This window comes from Pipistrellus kuhlii, unplaced genomic scaffold (assembly GCF_014108245.1).
Source record: "Pipistrellus kuhlii isolate mPipKuh1 unplaced genomic scaffold, mPipKuh1.p scaffold_m20_p_5, whole genome shotgun sequence".
NCBI lineage: Eukaryota > Metazoa > Chordata > Mammalia > Chiroptera > Vespertilionidae > Pipistrellus > Pipistrellus kuhlii.
Genome location: NW_023425551.1, coordinates 70,590,100 through 70,610,278, shown reverse-complemented (window position 1 = coordinate 70,610,278; position 20,179 = coordinate 70,590,100). Strand labels below are relative to the sequence as shown.

Genomic DNA, 20,179 nt, shown 5'->3' with positions numbered 1-20,179 from the left:
AGTAACCAAAGAAGAGTGGTTTCGAGTGAACTTTTGCTGCCTCATTGTTCTCATTCCTTCTTTGCTTTTTCCTGGAAGTCCAACCTAACTCTATTGTTGTTGGAAAGACCCTAGTTTTAAATGGTCAAGCAGATAGGCAGAGTTAGTTAACCAAAGGACAGCTACCGTCGCTCTCTAGCCTGATGATTTTTTTTTTTTTTCAGACCTTCGTTTGGTAGCTTTGGGTTGGGGGCCTGCCATCACAAGACTCTCGGTGGCTTTGAGCGGGAAGGACCTTCAGGTCATCACCCGGACCCCACCCAGCACGGCATTCCTTTGGGAATACCCCGGCCATGAGCTTCCAGGGTGCTGGCTCACCGCCCAGAACAGGACGTTCACCAAACCACTCGTTTTAGACAATTCTGATGGTGGGCAAATCCTTCCGCGCATTGAGCTAAAACCTGTTACCCTATAATTTCCACTCATCAATCCTCTGTCGACCTCTTTCCCCACACAGGTCAATCTTTAAATATTTGAGGGTAGCCTTCATGTGCCACAAGACCAACTTCTTACTTCAAATGCCCCCTGGTTCCTTCAACTGGTCTGCAAATGACAATTTTCTCATTTTCATCGTGCTAACCAGCCTCCTCTTTTAAGATCTGTTGTATTTCTTGAAGCAACATGTTAAGTACTTTAGCTAATTAATCTTCTCTATAATCTTGTGAGCTAAATATGATCTGCATTTTCAGACACAAAACTAACGTTTGGCAAGATACAATTACTAACCCAAAGAAATGGCAGGTGGGGGATTCAAAACCAGATCTACCTCTTTCTAGCCCACCACACGTCTCTGATTAAAAAAGAAATGTTGAACCAGGGATAGCCAACGTTGATCTCAGTTACTTTCTGAGATCTGTGGCTGCTAGAATCCTCCTATACATATTAACATTCCTCTTGTTGCTACAAGTTGTATTTACCAATAGAGATTAATGGGAGTGTTTCTTTTCATTTTTATTGAGGTATAAATGACATGTAATATTATATTAGTTTCAGGGTACAATGTAATGATTCGATGTTGGTATATATTGGGATGTGATCATCACAATAAGCCTAGCTACCATACATTATACAAAATTACAAAACTCTTTTTTTCCTTGTGTTGAGAACTTTTAGGACTTACCCTTGGTAACTTTCAACTATGCATTACAATATTATTGACTACAGACTATGGTGTACATTACATCCCCATAATTTCTTTGTTTTATAATTGGAAGCTTCTACCTCTTGACCCCTTTACCCATTTTGCCCGGACCCTCTAACTTCCTCCCCTCTAGCAATCACTTGTCTTTTCTCTGTATCTATGAGTTTTGTGAGGGTACTTTTGTTTTTTTGTTTTAGATTCCACAAATAAGTGAAATCACATGGTATTTATCTATCTCTGATTTATTTCAGTTAGCATAATTCCCTCAAGGTCCATTCATGTTGTCACAAATGGCAAGATTTCATTCCTTTCTATGGCTGAGTATATCCCACTGTATATATGTACCATATCTTCTTTATCCACTCGTCTATTGATGGACATGCAAGGTGCTTCCATACCTTGGCTATTACAAATAAAGCTGCAATGAACATACAAGTGCATATATCTTTTCAAAGAAGTGTTTTTGTTTTCTTTGGATAAATACCTAGTAGTAGAATTGACAGGTCATAAGATAGTTTCATTTTCAGTTGTTTGAGGAGCTTCCATACTGTTTTCCAAAGTGGCTGCACCAATTTACACTTCCACCAACAGTGCACAAGGGTTCCCTCTTCTCCACATCCTCACCAACACTTGTTAGCTTTTGTCTTTTTTTTTAATAAAAGCCAGAAATTAATGTTAATTTGAATAGTTAGGAAGTGACCAGGGGGAAAAAAACACTTTGGCTGCTAAAGGGCAACTATAGACAAGGTGGGTGTGCAGTTGGAATAGAGATCAAGAGACACATGCGCAACAGGAAGCAAGGAATTTAGGAGGCCCAGGAGGCACCTTGTTATGGAAACTTCAGGTGGTAAGAGAACAAGACAACAGGGCTCAAAGAGAGGGGAGGTGGTTGCATGGGACTGCCTAAACAGTTTGCTTTAGCCCGAGCCCCATGGTTGTGTCTACAGAATAAATATAAAATATTTGTTTTTCCCCCAGCTGATCATGCACTCTAGGGAGTGCAAAGTTTGGGGACAAAGGATACTATGTCCAACATCTGATTCTAGGTGAAATCTGGGTAAGCCACACCTTTAGGTGGAAAAAAAAAAATGCCTGCAAGTAGTCAGAAAGAGAGTCCTTGCAGCTCTGCCACAATGAGGGTCAGGGACTGGCTCTATGTCTATAGGCTTCTACCTTTTGCCCAAACCACTTGGTAGGGTTACTTCCTTCCTTTCTCCTGGCTGCTTCCCAAAAGCAGAGCTTGCCTGAGGATGTCACTGCCTCTGCCCTCAGCTGCCCCTCTTCAAAGTAGTTCTACATACAACAACTAAAGCCCAGTGGATTAAAGTAAGCTGTAGGCCACTGCTCCCTACCGAGGCCACTGCCACATTGTGCTCCATAGAAGGTACCAATAGACAGCGTTAACGTCTGTGGCTGAGCACCTGGGCATAGTAGTAAAATGACTCCCTTAAGGTCTCTTTGGCAGTTTGGCTCAGAAAACTACATGATAATGCCCTTCAAATAATCAAGCTGCATGAGAGAAGGTGAGTGCAGAGTCTCCTCAGATACCGTCTTTTACGTGCACACATGAAGGCCGAGGCTCGTCTTCCTTGTTGCTCCTGTCTTACTTTACCACTTGAGAAAAATCAAGGTTCAGAGAATGAATGTGGACTCACCCACATTACTATGACAAGGGAGTTACAGTGCAGGACTAAGTCAAGGCCCCAAAGCTTTTTACTAAATCAGACTTCAAGCTCCTGATATATGTACTTGGATGTGCCAACATGTATTAGAGATCAGACTTTGAGTTTTCTTTAATGCTTTTTAGGGAGAAACAGGACAGAGGATGAGAAAATGTAAGTCCTCTATAAGGAGACTGGGATGGAGGCAGGACTCACATCTGTGTCAATCTGTGTCACTTGCCATTGTATCCCTAGAACAGAACCTGGAGTTTCCATGGAAAGTGCTCAGTAAACATGTATTTGCTAAAAATGTGTAAGTCCATAGTCAGAGGACACATAAGAATTGACCAATGGATGCATAAATAAGTGGAACAAAAACAAATCAGTGTTTCTCTCCCGCTCAATCAATAAATAAAAATTAAAAATAAAATAAATACGTAAGTCTCTAACTTGGAGGTGTGGAGAGTGAAGGGCACTGATAAAGAAATACCTAATGGGAGAGGCTATCCCCAGAGACATAAAGAAATCAATTCTAAAAGGGTATGGTACAAGGTAGGTACTCAAAATAATTGGTGAAAAAATGAATCTAGCCAAGTCTCATAAAGGAGAGGGCAGAAACATGTTATAGGGATCAGCAATTTCCTTAGAAAGCTTTAAGCTATTGATCTGGTAATAAATTTGGGTTCTTCAGACAACGAATTCATTCATGTGCTCACAACTTCAATAAACATTGATTAAGCAAAAGCTGTGCACCTGGCATTGTTTCAAGTGCTATGGATTCAGAAATCAAAGACTGGTAACTCCGCAAGGAACAAAATAAGCATAGCAACCACTGTTTAATGTGCTAAGGGCTAAGCAGCACATTTCACAAAGTGCCATCAAACCACAGCCCTAAGGGACACTCAGGGTGAGGTGGATTGGATACAGGGGAAGGAGGGAAAGAAGTCAAGCTGCAGTGGATAGCTGGGTGGAGAAGATGACTGGCAGTGACCTGGCCAGGGAGAACAGTACCCATAGACATAGGTGAGCAGAGAGCTCTCTTGTCCTGAGGAGATGAAAGGTATTTAGTACAGCTGGAAGCTCAGGTGCAGAGAGGAGAGGCTGGACACAATGATAAGGATCAGACCTTAAAGGTCTTATTTACCTTCTTTAAGTTGGGGTTTCTCAAAGTTTAATGTGCAGGGACCTGGTTAGAATGCAGATTAGGGAAGTCTGAGGAGGGGGTGGAGGGCCTGCCCCTCGGACAGCCCAAGCGATGCTGATGCTTCTGACTCCACAGGGCCCTTTAGGCAGCAGGCACACAATGGAACTAGTTCACTGTGGAGAGTGACCTTGTCAGAACTGCATTTTCTCAAGAACCCTATGGTAAGACATGGAGTACAGAATGGAGGGAGACTGTGTTGAAATTAAAACCATGAGTGGCAAGAAATTTTGAACAACTGAACTAAATAAGCTAAGGAAGAATAGTCTATGTTCAATAAGCCTAATGTAAATAGGCTGATATTCTATGAAGTCACTATAAAATATTTCCCTGAGAAGAAGACTATGAGGACAAAAATTAAATAAACAAAAAACCATAAGAAGAAGAGGAAGAATTTCAGAGAACAGGTGATGTTATATGAATGTCTTGACCCCGCTCCAAGTCTCAGTGGACACATTATCTTGAACCCCACTAACCCCAAAAAGCAGCCCGCTATGGGGTGAGCACCATCCCTGAAGCGCATGATCACAGCAGAGTAAATAAGCCATTCTTCACAGATACCCTTTGACATATGTGGCCACTACTTGCATTCAATTTCAGGAAACTTCAGGAAGAGCAATTGTTTCACAGAAAAATCTGGAAAGTAAACATGGAAGTCCACAGGATCCTGAGCAAAATTCTTACTCATTTATTCACAACCCACAGGTCCCCAACATTAGAAACACCTGTTTCTATCCCTGTTAGAAAACCCCGTCAGCTTGAGTATACCTTTAATCAAAAGGAAAAACTCAGAAAAGAGTAAAATAAACAAATAAATAAATAAATAGATAAGTAAGTCGGTCTACATTATTGGGGGGTGGGGGGGAAGAGGAGGGGAAGAAAACCTTTTTCCCTTCAGCAAAAGCCAAAAAAAAGAAAGAAAAGAAAAGCAACTTCTAATGAGATTGGCCCTCCAAAAAGAATAATAATCAGCATCATGCTCTATGTACTATGCAAGTGGGCATTCTTTATCCAAGATGTACAAATTAAAAAAAAAAAAAAAAAAGATGCGACCTCCCCTCTCGCCCTTTTGCTCACAGTCCTGTAAATCAGTCCACGTCATAAGACCCAGGTGGAAGGTTTGCAGCCTAATCAAAAAGCTAGGTGGACAGTCACATCTACTTCAGAACAGCTCAAATCACAGGCAGCAGGACAAAACACAGTAACCCAGGGACCTACCTTTCTCCTCTGTGGTGTTCAGGCTCCTGAAACTGATCCCTGTCCCAGGGGTCTTCCTAAGGCCCTCCTATGTGAGAGGAAATGTGAGGGCCTCCCATTCAATCACACAGCCACACAGGGTGGGATTCCCAGAGCAGCCTCCAGATCCTCAGGGCGCCCACAGACCTGAGGGAGCAGAGGTGGACTGCCTTCTGTTCTCTGCTGCAGGAAAGAGCTGGGAGACTCAGTGTGGCTGGGGGTGGGGGCGGAGGCTGGGGGAAGGGAAGTAATATGGGAGCCGTAATAAATAAGAGATCCTCTCCACATGACTTCCTGTATTTGGTGCCTATTGCCTCTCTCCAGGCTCCCTAGAGGAAATAAGAAATTCAAACTTGTCCTTTGGCCACTGGAAAGAAGAGAATAAACATGCTAAGAACCATGAAAATGAGAATGAGCGGGGCAGCAGGCAGGGAGCTGACGGGCCAGCTAGCTTTACCTTTTACCAAGTGCTCGCTTCCTGAAGTTTCCCCAAGTGTTTGACTCTGCTAAAGTCAAGAACACCCTCATCTTCCTTCTTGGACCTGAAACATTGCCTGGCTGCTGTCCAGAAGTCCTGCCCCAGAGGTGCTAGTGAGAGCCAGTCACAGGTCTGAGCAGAGTCTATACGCAGCATGGAGCAAGACCTGTGGGGTTCTGTCTTTGGAACTGCCGATGACATTCTGTCTTATCTTAGAACAGCTCCTAAAGTCCTCAGGCCATTTTACCCTGCGGTTTAAAGAATCACTGTCAGGGCTACTATCTATGGATTGCTGGAAGCAGGACTCCCTGTGTCATCAGTGGGACTCGGAATGAGATGAAAAATATGAAGCCATTCAAAAAATTAAGGAATTCAAGATGGTGACAGCAGATAATGAAACCAATAGTGGGGCCCCTTCTGCCCTGAGTATGGGACTGTATGCAACTGTTTGATTTGTGCATCCATGGAGTCAGTCCTGGCTGGGGAAGAAAGGTAGAACTATGGATGTGTTGGTTTTAAGCAGCTGTGTTATCAAGAGGCCAAGACTGTTGCATTGTGCTCTGCTGGGTGACAGGCCTGAGAAGCAGTGGAGGAATGAGAAGCAAGGGAGGAATGCTGGCTTGGGCGTGTGAGTGGGCAAAGTTCACAGCTGACTTAAAGGATCAGTGGTTTCCTTGCTGATTTCCCCCTCACCTCCATTTCATTCTCCTCTCCACAGTCAGAGCAATGACATGATTCGCCTGATTAAAACCTTCCAGTAACATCAGCATAAAGGCTGAACACTTTAACGTGGCTTTCAGCCCCTCAGGACATGGCACTGGCTTGCTTTTCCCATGTTACTTCACAGCCCACCTCACCTGCTTTCTCCTCGACCCCTTCTCCCTCCCTCCTTCCCCACCTTTCTCTCTCTGCGGGATCGCTCTGTGAATCATGCTCTCCCTCAACCCCCTGTCCTTCAAATCTCACATCCTCCAGAAAATAATTGTCAGATTCCTGAGCCCCTTGGGTGTATCTCCGTAGCAAACCCTGCTCGCTCTCTCTCAACACTCATTAACACAAAGCAGTGGAAACCAGTCCACTTGCCCTTGTTGCCTGCAGGGCTGTACACTCTGAGAAGGCAAGGACCATGTCTGGTTCAACAGGATGGCCCTAGGTCGAGGACCAGGAGGGTGTGATGCATGTGAGGTTAGTGTTAGTAGCAGGAGAATTAATTACAGTTATCCCCTTTTTGATCAAGGGAAATCATATAACTCAGGAAAACAAGATTGTTGTTATGGTTTTATCACAGTTTAACTCTGGCCACCAGAGTGAAGCAATTACACAGGCAATATTGCAAACAGTTCTTATCCATAGAAATATAAATTAATTTCCCCCAGTGGAGATACATCATTGATTTCCACCCTGTAGAAATGATTATCTCAGACATGACATTTCAGTGCCCCACATGATAGTAGGCTCTCTAGATAGAGTGCCCCCCCCAAAAAAAAATGAATATACACTTTACAGCAGATAGTCCAATTGCTGTTTCTTATTTTTCAGATTTAAACCATTGGAATTAATAACCATTTAAAATGTGCATGCATTTTTGGGACACCCTATATTTGCATTTTAACAAATTCAATTCAACATTCCTGATTGCTTATATAAATGTCTACTCTTGAGATTTCCCTTGGAAATTGTTTTTAACATCTTACCATCCCTTCATTAATTAGTGAGCTAAATAAAATTTCCAGCTCCTGTTCATTGATATTTGTATGAGAGTGATGATTTCACCTTTTGGAAAAATGGTTTCTAAACAGAAGTCAGGCAAGAAAACGGTGACTATAGGACATTGTAGTGGCAATTTGTAGGGGCAGACTGTTTTCTTCACTGTTTTGCTTAGTTTTCTAAATTCTCTGAGTACATAAAATATAAAAGGGAAATGAGTGAAGCATGATGATGATCAAAGCAAATGACAAAACTGCCTCTGCTGTGTAGGGTACAGGTTTCCATTAGGCAGAAGTACAGGCAAAGCCCAAAGTGTGCAAAACCGTAACTGAACACGGAGTTACCAGGTGGGCAAAAGTGCTGAGGCTCTTTTGAAACTACTACCTTGGAGGGAGAGGAGCTTGATAAGCAAAAGGGATGGTATTTCAAGTGTTTAATAGTTCTCTAAAACAGCATTTTTGGGGATCCTAGCTGCACAGACAACCAACTGGGAATACCTTACTAACAACCAGCAACAGCAAACACTTCAACAACTGGGACAGTGGCACTTTGTCAGGAAGGAACCAGAGTATATCAACATACTTGGGTAGTTTGGTTTCTCTTTAATGTCAATATGTTTCCATTGTTACCTGATGTGTCTTGCAGCATATATTTTTAATATCAAGCACATAAAGTGATTTATCTTTAATGGATAGTCTGGTCAACAGTTCAATCTGTTCCCTAAGCTCTTAGGACCAGACAAGAAGGAAAACAAAGTCTTTTGTTGTTGTTGTTGTTTTTGCTGTTGAAATGAAAATTGTAACTAATTTCATTTGGAGGCAGCATAGTAACACACCTAATACCCTATACAGCAGAGGCAGTCATGTCATTTGCTTTGGATGCTTTCCTGAGAATAACGATTTCTGCTCTTGAAGGAATTGTGAGACATAAAAAGGATCAATGACAAGAGACAGGACAATGACCTGTTAGATGCTCAGAGATCACCTCCCACACACATGCAGTACTTACCACAAACATAGAACCCCTCTGAGGGAGCCCATGCCTCAGGAGGGGAGAGTCAGTCATACCAGCTTGGTTCCACCACATTAGAGGTGGACTTATGCCTCTCTCTTTCCCTCCCTCCCACAATCCCTCCCTCTGTTCTCTCTCGCTCTCTCTCTCTCTCTCTCTCTCTCTCTCTCTCTCTCTCTCTCCTGCTTCTTAAAATTTTTCTGGCACCTTCATTTTCCAAGATAGCACATGATAATGGTCCTACATAATGTGAACATTTCTTAATTCACCCCTGTCCCTGTTACCCCTCCATTCCTCCCGTACTTGACCATCACCCAGGTTAATTCGCTGTCAGGTTAATTTCCTTTAAGCACTGCTATGATGGTGATACTCCCTTCTCAAAAATTCTTCCCTGACACCTGCACTGCAGGCACACACTGCCTGAAAGGAGGCCTTACTCTCTCTTTAGATTATTGCTCAAAGCCCTCCCAGTCTATACTCCACCTACCTTTCCAGTTTAACTTCTGCTCTTCTGTACTTAGCTCTGGCTCCAGATCCAAATGAGTCTCCTTCTCTCCTTCCAACAAGCCTTGTCTTTTTCCTTTTTGCAAAGAGCTGGGCTTTGGGCTGGAGTCACCCACCAGAGTCTCAAATGGATTCCCATGCTTAGCATGGAGTCTATCTCCACCCAAATCTTTCTCTGGTAAATGATACCAGAATCTCTCTGGAGTTCTAAAATCCTAGGACACATATTGTTTATATCACTTCAGCAGCTCTTTTGTGTCTTATGTATCAATATTATCTATCTTTATAATTTCATAGCTCAGCAGACACTAATACAAATAATACCAAAAACTCATTGAGTGTTGCCTGCATCCCAAGTCAAGGGATGCATTCTCCCAACAAACAATTCTATGGGATGACTTTAGCCTTTTCTATAAGTCCATGTCTAATGTGGTGGAGCCAAGCAAAAGAAGTGGCTGGAGTTTTCACCCCAGGTGTTATGGGAAATTCATCGGAGCCCAACCCTCCCACCCTTCATTTTTCTGGGATCCCAGAGAAGGTGAGGTGGAGAAGAGTTGACATCTTCTGAGCCATCCTCACTGGATGCTGCACTTGAACCAGCATCAAATGGCTTTTGCCAAGTTCTTACTCTTGATTTCTGCCTTTGAACCCTACATCCTTCAATTTCCCAAACCCTACTAGCAGCATTTTGTTGGGTGAAATAGTTGTTTTTATGAGGTCCAAGAAAAGGGAGAGGGTAATGCATCAAAAGCTCAAAAAAACAATTTATGTTGATCACTGAGGTCATTGCCCTAAAGCCCCTCTGCCACCACCCACAGGGAAGTTTTCCAGCCAGTGTTCCCTTGAAGCCTCCACCTACATCAGATACTTGGGCTCTGCGTCCTTCCCAGAGCCTGATGTCTCCCTCCTCTCTCTCTCTCTCCTGGGCCCCACCTTCTCATCACGGTGTAAATTCTTAATTCTCACTGCATGCTGCAGAGAAATCCATCTCTCTCCTGGTTTTGTACCTGCTCATCCAAATAGCCAGTAGGTTTCAGCTTTCACCTCCAAAATGACCCAAGTGAGCTGTAAGCATCCATCTTTACCATCTTTATGCCACCCCCTTCGAAGGCTGTAATACCTTTGTGCGTTTAAATAGCAATGTTTTATTTTTCTTCCTCATCTGTGTATATCTTATCTTCCTGATATAGGCATGTTTTATTTGTGTACTATATTCTAAGCATCTTGACTGTACCTTTTATATTTCAGCTTTGTATCTCTCTTTGTGCTGCATACTTGTTGAATAAATACATTAATTTAAAAAATGATAGAAAGCATGAAGACAAGGACTTTTAAGATGGATAAAGAGAAAGGAAGACTGATTTCATCAATGATTGGGAAAACTTAGAAGACCTTGTTCCCATAGTTGCTGATGACCCAAAGCTGGAGATATAAAAGTACACAGAAGGGGAATTCAGCAAGGTCTTGAAAACTCTGTATTCATCTTTCCAGAGTGCACTGCCTCTTTACTTGGACCTAGATTACAAAATGTATTCTGTAAATATTGACATCTTAGGAAATGACATCTTAGGCATGCTCCCTCAACTCCTTTTCTCTACAATGAAAAATGTGGGAAAAATAAGCTGCCACGAGGTCTCCCTGGACTGAACCTTTGGGCCAGGGCGTGGGCAGTGCTCAGTTGAACCACTTCCTCTGGTTTATCATTGCTCATTCCCAAAGGATGACTACCATTCTCTTTGTCTCAATAAGCTGTCATTTGTTCTCACAGAAACAGTCATTTTCCCAGCTATTAATTCTTCAGGTCAACTGGAATTTACAAAATCATGTTTTTTTATTCCTCTCTGACAATCACCAAGTCTCTTCATTTAGCATGCTTTGTTCCCAGTCTCCCCCAGCTACTTTAGGGAGAAAACCTGCCAGCACCACCCAGGATCAACTGTCCTGTTCCAGTCTGTGTCTCAGGCTTTGTTCCCAGCACTAGAGACCCAAGCAACTCACTGTTCAAGCACTTCATAATTTCATAACTATTTAAATTTAGAAACACTCAGAATGTTGAGCTTCATAACTACTTAAATTTAGAAACACTCAGAAGGTTGACCTATTATCTCTACTGCCCTCCCCATAACCCCATATCTGATGGAAATAGGATAGAAATGTGGATCCGGTAATTTAGAAACTCCAGAAAGGTTCTGTTCCAAAACATAGTCATTTATTTGGGAATGCAGTATTTTTAAGAAAAAAAAATGTTCTAAAATAATAAAAACAATGGTTGTCATTTATTGAGTACTTATGTACTAGATACAATGCAATAGGTTGAAAGATATCTCATTCAATTCTTACAGTTTTTATTAAATTTATTCGGGCAACATTGATTAATAAAGTTGTATAGGTTTGGGGTGTACAATTCTATAATACATCATCTGTATATTGCATTGTGTGTTCACCATCGCTAGTCAAGTCTCCTTCTAGTATTCTGATAACAATTCTGAAAGATGGGTATGAGGACTTCCATTTTTCATAGGAAATGGAAGCTCAGAGTGGTTACGTACCTTTGTCATGGTCACTTAGCTGGGCCATAAAAATATAGAGTGACTTTTTGGCTTTCATAGTAAATACCGAATAAATGAATGAGAGAAACAGTGATTAACTATATAAACCAGTCACTTCTGGGAAAAATATAATTCTCCATATGCAAAAAAAAAATAAGCACACAAAAATAGTAACCTTAGTGATAATATTATGCAGAAAATAAGTAATTTGGATAAAAAAAGATATTTTACTTTGAAGTCTGAAGTTTGAGGGGAACTGGTTTAAACAGAGGGAGGATATGAACATTTTGGGTAGATAATTCTAATCACTTTGGAATTTTATTCAAAAACTTTTGCTTCACTGTTCCTTGATACTAGTATTTTTCTTCATTACTTTTACTTCTACCATCATGACAAATTTCATCTGTCATATGAAACAAAATGGCTTAAAGTAATTTTTATTGTCCATTTCTGGGTGTTCTCTTGCCCAGTCAGTGAAGTTGGGATGATTAATAAAATAAATAAATATTAAATTTATAAATTTTATGTTTATTTCATAAAATTTATTTTTCTTGCCTTAATTTTAACAAATTTACTAATTATGTTGTTATAATCCAAATTTATTCTGTTGATGTAATGTCAATTTAGACACCCTTTCTTTTTTTTCTTTTTTTAAATATATTTTATTGATTTTTTTACAGAGAGGAAGGGAGAGGGATAGAGAGCTAGAAACGTCGATGAGAGAGAAACATCGACCAGCTGCCTCTTGCACACCCCCTCCCGGGGATGTGCCCTCAACCAATGTACATGCCCCTGACAGGAATCGAACCTGTGACCTTTCAGTCTGCAGGCCGATGCTCTACCACTGAGCCACATCGGTTTTGGCTAGACACCCTTTCTTGAGTCATTATTTGTAGGTAGTTTTATAAAGTGATTTGAATTAGGAGACATTTTGCTCTGTAGTAAAAGTGTCAACTAGATTTATCAATAAGTATCTTAAAGAAATATTTAGATAAGAAATTAGCATGAATTTACATATCTTGTTCAAATATTATAATACAATCACAATTGATAAATTAGACTTATCATAGAAAATACTAAAAGATATTTTAATCCTATCTATAAATTATATTATGATTTTAGCTATCACTTAAAGCAAATTTAGGTCCATATGGTATTTTTTTAAATATATTTTTATTGATTTCAGAGAGGAAGTGAGAAGGAGAGAGAGATAGAAACATCAATAATGAGAGAAAATCATTAATCAGCTGCCTCCTACACACCCCACCCTAGGGATTGAGCCACAACTTGGACATATGCCCTGACTGGGAATCCGACCGTGACAGCCTGGTCTGACGCTCAACCACTGACCCATTTTACTCAGGCCATATGGTATTTTTAAATCTGTTGTTTTAAATTTTCCAAATTAAAGATAGTTATTTAAAAACCCTGAAAATAGCACTGTGTTTCTGTATTTATTCAAATATCTCTTTAATAGAGAACATACGGTGACTCATAATGACCAGAAAATCATTCTTACAGAAATTTCTTTTGGAATTAGTCTTCTTTATATTCATGCATACATTTTCGTTTCCTTGTTCTAATTAATGTGTACTTTATTAATATGTAATTGTGCTGTACAGGTATGTGCAGTTTCTTTTGATTTACAAAAACACTTTTTCTTTTAAAATTTTAAAAGCATTTATACTCCTTTATAAGTGAAATGGTCAAACTCTGATCTTTTCTTTTTATATTTTGCCTATTTATACCAAATAAACAATGTGCATTTCAAATAACAAAATAAGTGGGCAGCTCATGTTCAAAATTAATTTGTCTGCTGAACATCACAGTTGGCTGTTCATTTGAAGCTTTTGGGGGGCTTTACTTAATTGTCCTATAAAGCTGATATCTTTCCTAAATTAAACATTATTGCTCTAAACAGCATTCAGTCAGCACTGTTATGGCATGTCTCAGAATAGTCACATGGCCAAATTTTATATTGGTTTCTTCGATTTTATATCTTTTGATAAGTACAGACAATAACATATATAATCTTTAAATAGTTCCAGAGAATGCCATTGTTATCCACAAATTGACACTTTGTTTCCTGGAAGCAAATTCAACTATGTTGATTATATTTGTTTATTTGTTTTTCCTTTACCTGAGCACAATTATCAACGAAATTTTAAATTAGTGCCTAAAACTGAAAGTTGTTCTTCAGCTTTCCATAAATGTCAAACCTCATACTCTTTGCAAAAGATGTTAAGAATAACAAAACATTTATACATTTTGACTTGTTTCTTCATTTAGTAGTTTTCAATAATTTGTATGATAAATGCAGGTTTACAAGACTGTTGTCACTAGTATAATCCAGTTGCACTGAGATATGAACACTTAAAATTTTTATGTATTAAATATTTTTATTTTGTTACTCATGATTAAAAATCCCCTTTAAATTTTTCCATTCTAGGTAGGGAGCAATCATTTGTTTCATTATTTCTTTATCTGTGCTTTTTATCTGTGTTTGGCCATTTTAGCAACAAATTTTAAAATCCTTTCTTATTAACCTAGAAATTTTCCATTGTTTTCTGTAAATATTGTCCTGTTATTGCCACTAAAAACAACATTATGCTCAGATAACTATTGGACATAATATTATTTTTCTAACAATATCACCCAATGCCCAGTGTTCTATTTAAGTAATTAAATATATCAATTGTTGTCTATTTACTCAGTCTTTTTTTTTTCTTTTCAGTTCTAATAATTGCTCGTTATGATTTACTTTTTTTTGGTGCATCATTTATGCTCTTTTTATCAAAAGCCTAAGTGTTTCCAATCACAAATATCTTTATTGACCAAAGCTGATCTTGAAAATGGATTGTAAAACATGCACCAGTAGTATCAAAACACTAGGTCTTCTAACTTATGATATAAAAACCAATCAGATGGTTAGAAGGCAAAGGTTTTATTTGTTTTTTAAATACCCAGAAACTGTCCTGCAATGTTGACTGTAAATAAAAGTTTAAAGGGCACTTCTAATTGGATGCATTAAAATCCAGCCCATAGTTTAGATATGCAAATAAGTATATTTAGAAGACAAAAACCATTTTATTATACCATTCAAATTATCAAGGACTGAGGTAGAAGTTATGTTTTTGCAGTGGTAGTTCTGTTTATTTACAAAGATTAGAGGTTCTTTTTAGAAATTATTTTGCCTGCGATGCTAGAATTCCAGCCTATTTCAAATGTGATCATGAAGCCCTTTTCCTAATAGCATGAGCCATTCCTCCAGTTCTTGGGCTGCATACTTAGTTCTTTGACTCATTCTCCTTCACTTCAAGATGGGTGTCAGCTTCCAAGTCCTGGTGGACTTAGTTCATCAATGTATCTCCTGTTTGTCCTCTGCTTTTTAGTCTCTATTATGCCTAGATTTTAAAATAGGCTTCATGCCTAGATGTTAAAATAGGCTTCCAAAGTAAGCACTATCTTCTTAGGCACTCTCCTGCTTAAGTCAAACCACCCACTGATACCACTTTCATTCTCCAAAGTCTCAGTCTGACTTTCATTTGTGGGCATCCTACACATTCTTTAAAGTCAAGCTCAGTTGCTTCCTCTTCCATGTTGCTTTACCCAACACTCCCAATCAGAAGATACCTTCCTCTTTGGATCCCCTATTCCTCTCTGGGAAGAATATTCTTACTTTGTTTTTGGATTACTTCTCTTATTCTCCTTACTAAACGGTGTGCTTCTGGTATGCCAAGTTTTGGTCTCACTATTCTTTATCTCCCTTGTATCCCTAACATGATACCATACAAACAGACAATATCACCAAAATTTTGCTGAACTATTTTAAACAAGGATATATGGATGCCTCCTCTATAAATGAGTTAATTTTAATATCTAATCAGATTGAATTTTTCATTAAAAAAATTCTTTGTCTTGAATACCCAGAAATATATGACTCTAATAGAATTTTCTCTGTGGAATTAAAGGCAATCTTTTTTTACAGCTCCCCATTGTATGTAATGAGTGAAATTCTAGATCTGTTGACAAACTCTTTTTAGTTTAATGTAATAAAGTAGTTGAAAGGGTTTTGAATGCCTCCCCATTGTGTACAATTCCTTAAATTTAAGGAATACACTAAAAACTCCATAGAATATAGTACTAAACTTTTTCCAAAGATTTATTCTATTAACAACAACAATGATGAAAAAAAAGAACCCTCAACTGAAGGCCCTGATTGGGGTTCAGTTGGTTAAAGTATTGTGCTTATACACCAAGGCTGTAGATTCAATCTCCAGTCAGGGTACATACAATAATCAACCACTGAATGCATACAAAAGTAAACAACAAATGTCTCTTTCTTTCAATAAAATATAAAAATCAATAATAATAATAAAAATTTTTGAACTGTTAAGTCCCTTTGATAATTAATATCTAGCGTTGAAGTGATAAATGGGTTACATCTTAAGCATACCAAGACTACTCAATTACTCAGTTGGTAAAATCTGCCTAAACCATTTAATAGAGAAATATTGAGGTAAAAATTCAACAGTAAGAGAGAGTGATGGATTAATTATATCTGCCAATGACATAGGAGAAAGGAGAAGAAGAAGAAGAAGAAGAAGAAGAAGAAGAAGAAGAAGAAGAAGAAGAAGAAGAAGAAGAAGAAGAAGAAGAAGAAGAAGAAGAAGGAGAAGAAGAAGGAGAAGAAGAAGGAGAAGAAGAAGGAGAAGAAGAAGAAGAAGTGCCGAAACCGGTTTGGCTCAATGGATAGAGCGTCGGCTTGGGGACTGAAGGATCCCTGGTTCAATTCCGGTCAAGGGCATGTACCTTGGTTGCGGGCATATCCCCGTAGGGGGTGTGCAGGAGGCAGCTGATCAATGACTCTCTCTCATTGATGTTTCCAACTCTCTATCCCTCTCTCTTCCTCTCTGTACAAAATCAATAAAATATATTTTTTTTAGAAGAAGAAGAAGAAGAAGAAGAAGAAGAAGAAGAAGAAGAAGAAGAGAAGAAACATGTGCACAGTACACTTGATGAACTAAATCCAGCTCTACCCTTCTTGTCTCATAGATGAGGGTTCCTCATAAAATGGGAATAACTGTTTTTAAGACACTTAGCTCACTGAGCGTGTAAACTGAACAAGAATTCAGCATTTTGGATGTACAGAGAAGGTCCATCTCTACTTCAGGGAGCTCAGATTTGCATATACAGTCATGCCTGATGCCACTGACAATCAGACTGTCCAGTTTGGAGAGACAATGACTCCTAAAGAAGACACACTCAGGACTAACAATCTGCTGATTCAGGAAATGATCCTTCAATTTTTATGGGTGAAAAATGCCTATAGAAAAAGAATGGCCTTGCTTTTCGGGGGTGGAAGATTGAGAAATACATCTGTTTTCAAAACTTTTGTTTGAAAAATCTTAACAGGAACCACAGCACCAAACAGGAGAAACTCTTTCTAAACATATTTGTTCCTGTTTGTTTAAATGAGAATGTTCTAAGATATTTTGGCTACCTGGTCTGCTTGTTTCCATGATGCGGCACATTCTGTCCTCTGGAAGGAGAAAGGAAAGAACAATGCTTGAGCCTGGGAAAAATGGAAGTATCTTTTTCCCTAAAGCTAATCTTCTTGTCAAGCCATAAATGTGACATGTTGTTAATGGAAGATAATTAATTCATTCCTCATAATACAATTCTTATTTCACTAATGTGGGTATTTTCTCCAAACCTCTTATTTGTCCCCAAAGTATAGACACCTCCTGATAAGTTGTGGGTCACCTGACATAACTGAGAAGTCCCTGACTTAAGAAAGCAAATATTTTGAGATTTACTAGGGAAATTCACATTGAAGGTAAATGATACATTTATTTCAACACTTTGCTCCTATCCTTCTGAAACATTAAGGCAAATATTTATCCAAGCCATCAGGAAATATAATTGTGACCAACACAAAATTGATTTTTCACATACATATCAGTCTTAGAAAGGACAGTTATAAAAGAGCAAAATCTTGGGTATTTTGAGGATTCTGTAAAAATTTGGAAAGAAAAGATTTTTTTTCTTACACAGCATTCTTAATTTGAAGGAAGGAGGTTTTCAAACAGTATGGTATAAAATTTTAAATAAAAAATGAAAACTGTAAATATCCATGGCCATTTATTATCTTGCATGATTTATACTTGACTCCATCAATCACAGTTCTGACATAATACAAAAATATTTGCAGAAACAACAGTATAACACACCTGTAAAAACCAATGGAACAAAGCAAGAACAGTATAACCTTGAACTGTTGTTCAATTCTTGACCACCTCAGTAATCACTAGCCCTCAGTTTGAGAACCTTGAGCTTAAACTATGTCAGGCTTTATACCACTAACCTCCAGTGTCCTCTGAACTGGGGGTAAGGAGGAGGGGACAGATGTGAGAAATATTTAGGAGGTAAAGAAGACTTGCTGTTAGACTGTTGGGAGAATGTATAATTTAAAAGAAGAAGGAGTTAAAGACTGTGATTTAGTTGTTTAGAGGGGCTGAGAAGATCAATGATGGGGACATTTCCTGACACAGGAAAAATAAAAAGAGGATCCTGTTGGGTGTTTAAGATCAGAAAAGAATCACAGATGCTTCCACTCACTACTAAAGGCTTCCTCCATAGGGGGTGAGGGTGAAAGACAGTAGCACAGAATCTGGAAATAAGGTGAGCTCTCTACCCTTCCCAATATGTCACATTGCACCTGCATCACTTCCTGTGCCCTCATCCTAACCAGATGGGTCATTTAACTGCTGAAGTTAAACTGATTCAGCTATACACCATCTATCAGAAAAATAAAGAGGGAGAAATAATTTAAACAGTTGAGGGGATTCTGCCTGCCATCTTACTCAATCAAAATAGGCCTCCTACTAAGTCAGAGATGACCATATCTAGATATGAACAGGAAGAGCCTTGGCCAATCTCTCACATGAAATATATCCACTCCTGGCCCCTCCTGCCTCTAGGTAGGGTCAGCACATCAAACTCTAACTATAAGGCTTGGGTCATCCTTTGGGGTTAGAGGTGTGCACACCACTGGTACAGTCCATTCCAAGGAAGAAGCCTATACAGTCTCAGAAAACTAGATTAGGATCTTCAGCAAGGAGTTAGCTGCTAGGTAAAGTCTAATGGGTAGGGAACATGGGTTTGCCCCTTTGGCCCTGGGAGAAGTATAGTTGGAGGGTGAACTCTCTAAGCACTGCCATAATCTGGCACAAAATTACAGGAGTCTGAAAAAATCATAATTTGAAACTGCCCTTCCAGGCCACTATGAACATCTATTGGTCAAGGAGAAAAAGATGAAATACATTTTATTTAACAGTTTGTTTTCTTGGTTTATAACTTCAAAATATGTAGACTCTATGCGCCTTTATCTGTGTTTTTGTTCCAAGTTCCACAAATACTCAGGGTAGAGTCTGGAGAAGAGAGATTTGAGTCAGTTATTTCCTCAGTTATGCTTAGTGCCCATCCTGCACTCACACTGAGAGTGACTCTTGCCACACTGGGTATGTTTTTAGGATTGGGATGCCCATTACTTGTATCACATTGTCCCTAAATGCAAGTCAGCTTTGCCATCTGATACCAAGTAGATCACTTCCACCCCTGAGAAATCACCGGTCTTATTGACATATGTCATGTCTGTCTCCAGCCTGACCTGTCAGTATGGGCGCTTACATAGCTATCTATACCTTATGAAGGGATTTTTCAAGGTTAATTTTCACTATATTTTATTTTCACTCTATTCACATGTACATATTGATTTAAAAAAAAAAAAACTAAAAAAAAAAAAAAACACTTCCAGGCCTTATGCTGGTCATTGAACTATGAAGGGGAAAAGTGTGAGATTATTTAGGTCTGATCTCAATTGGAAGAAAAATCAGAGGCATGGGATAAAGTAGACATTTTATTTCTTTGCCAGGTATTTGAGAATGACAAGGGCATCCATTAACAACCCTCTTATTTACTTAATTTCAAGTTGATTGATTAGTGCAGACAAGCAAGTGCTTTGAACATAAGATAAATAATAATATTTATAGAGAAGGAGAAGAAAATATGACAAAAAGTCAAGTCTTAAAATCCCATTATAAAAACTGGGTCCTCTGCTGTTTGGTTAAAAAGTCACAAAAGAACCCCCATACACAATCTTAAACCCAGCAATATAGCCCCTGCGTCCTAGGAGGCCATGCCACTTCCGATGAAGCTGGATTATTCTGGTGCTCTATAGCCAGTCTCCTGGCACCTCACTGTTAGGGAGGAAGAGAGTGCTGCAAGGTCTACAAGAGCTAATTTTTAAGGACTAGGAAAAGCGGAGATGCTTTAAGAATGAGGACACTGCCAGTGATTGAGATTTTCTGGGGGAGATTTGAAAAATAGAGCAGCAAACACTCAAAGAGCATGAGGTCTTCATTCTAAGACTAGTCACATATAATCGAAAACATACGAACTGTCTTTTCTGTCGGAAGGATGCATTCAGATGCTTTTATTTCCGAAGAAATGTCAGCTGTTGTTTGGGTGCTGCTGATGATCTGGCTCAACTGATATAGAAAAGCCAAAGTTAGCCGAAACCGGTTTGGCTCAGTGGTAGAGCGTCAGTCTGCGGACTGAAAGGTCCCGGGTTCGATTCCGGTCAAGGGC

The 20,179-nt window shown here is 39.2% G+C and overlaps 1 protein-coding gene across 1 annotated transcript in view; it reads right to left on the bottom strand.

Annotated features, from left to right (window-relative positions):
• The window catches only part of ADGRF5 (adhesion G protein-coupled receptor F5), a 100,412-nt gene extending 94,914 nt beyond the window's left edge, over positions 1-5,498 (bottom strand). Inside the window, exon 1 of the mRNA XM_036413555.2 lies at positions 5,261-5,498. The gene's annotated coding sequence lies outside the window, so the exon portion shown is untranslated. The remainder of the gene's footprint in view (positions 1-5,260) is intronic.
• Positions 5,499-20,179: the final 14,681 nt, after the last annotated feature.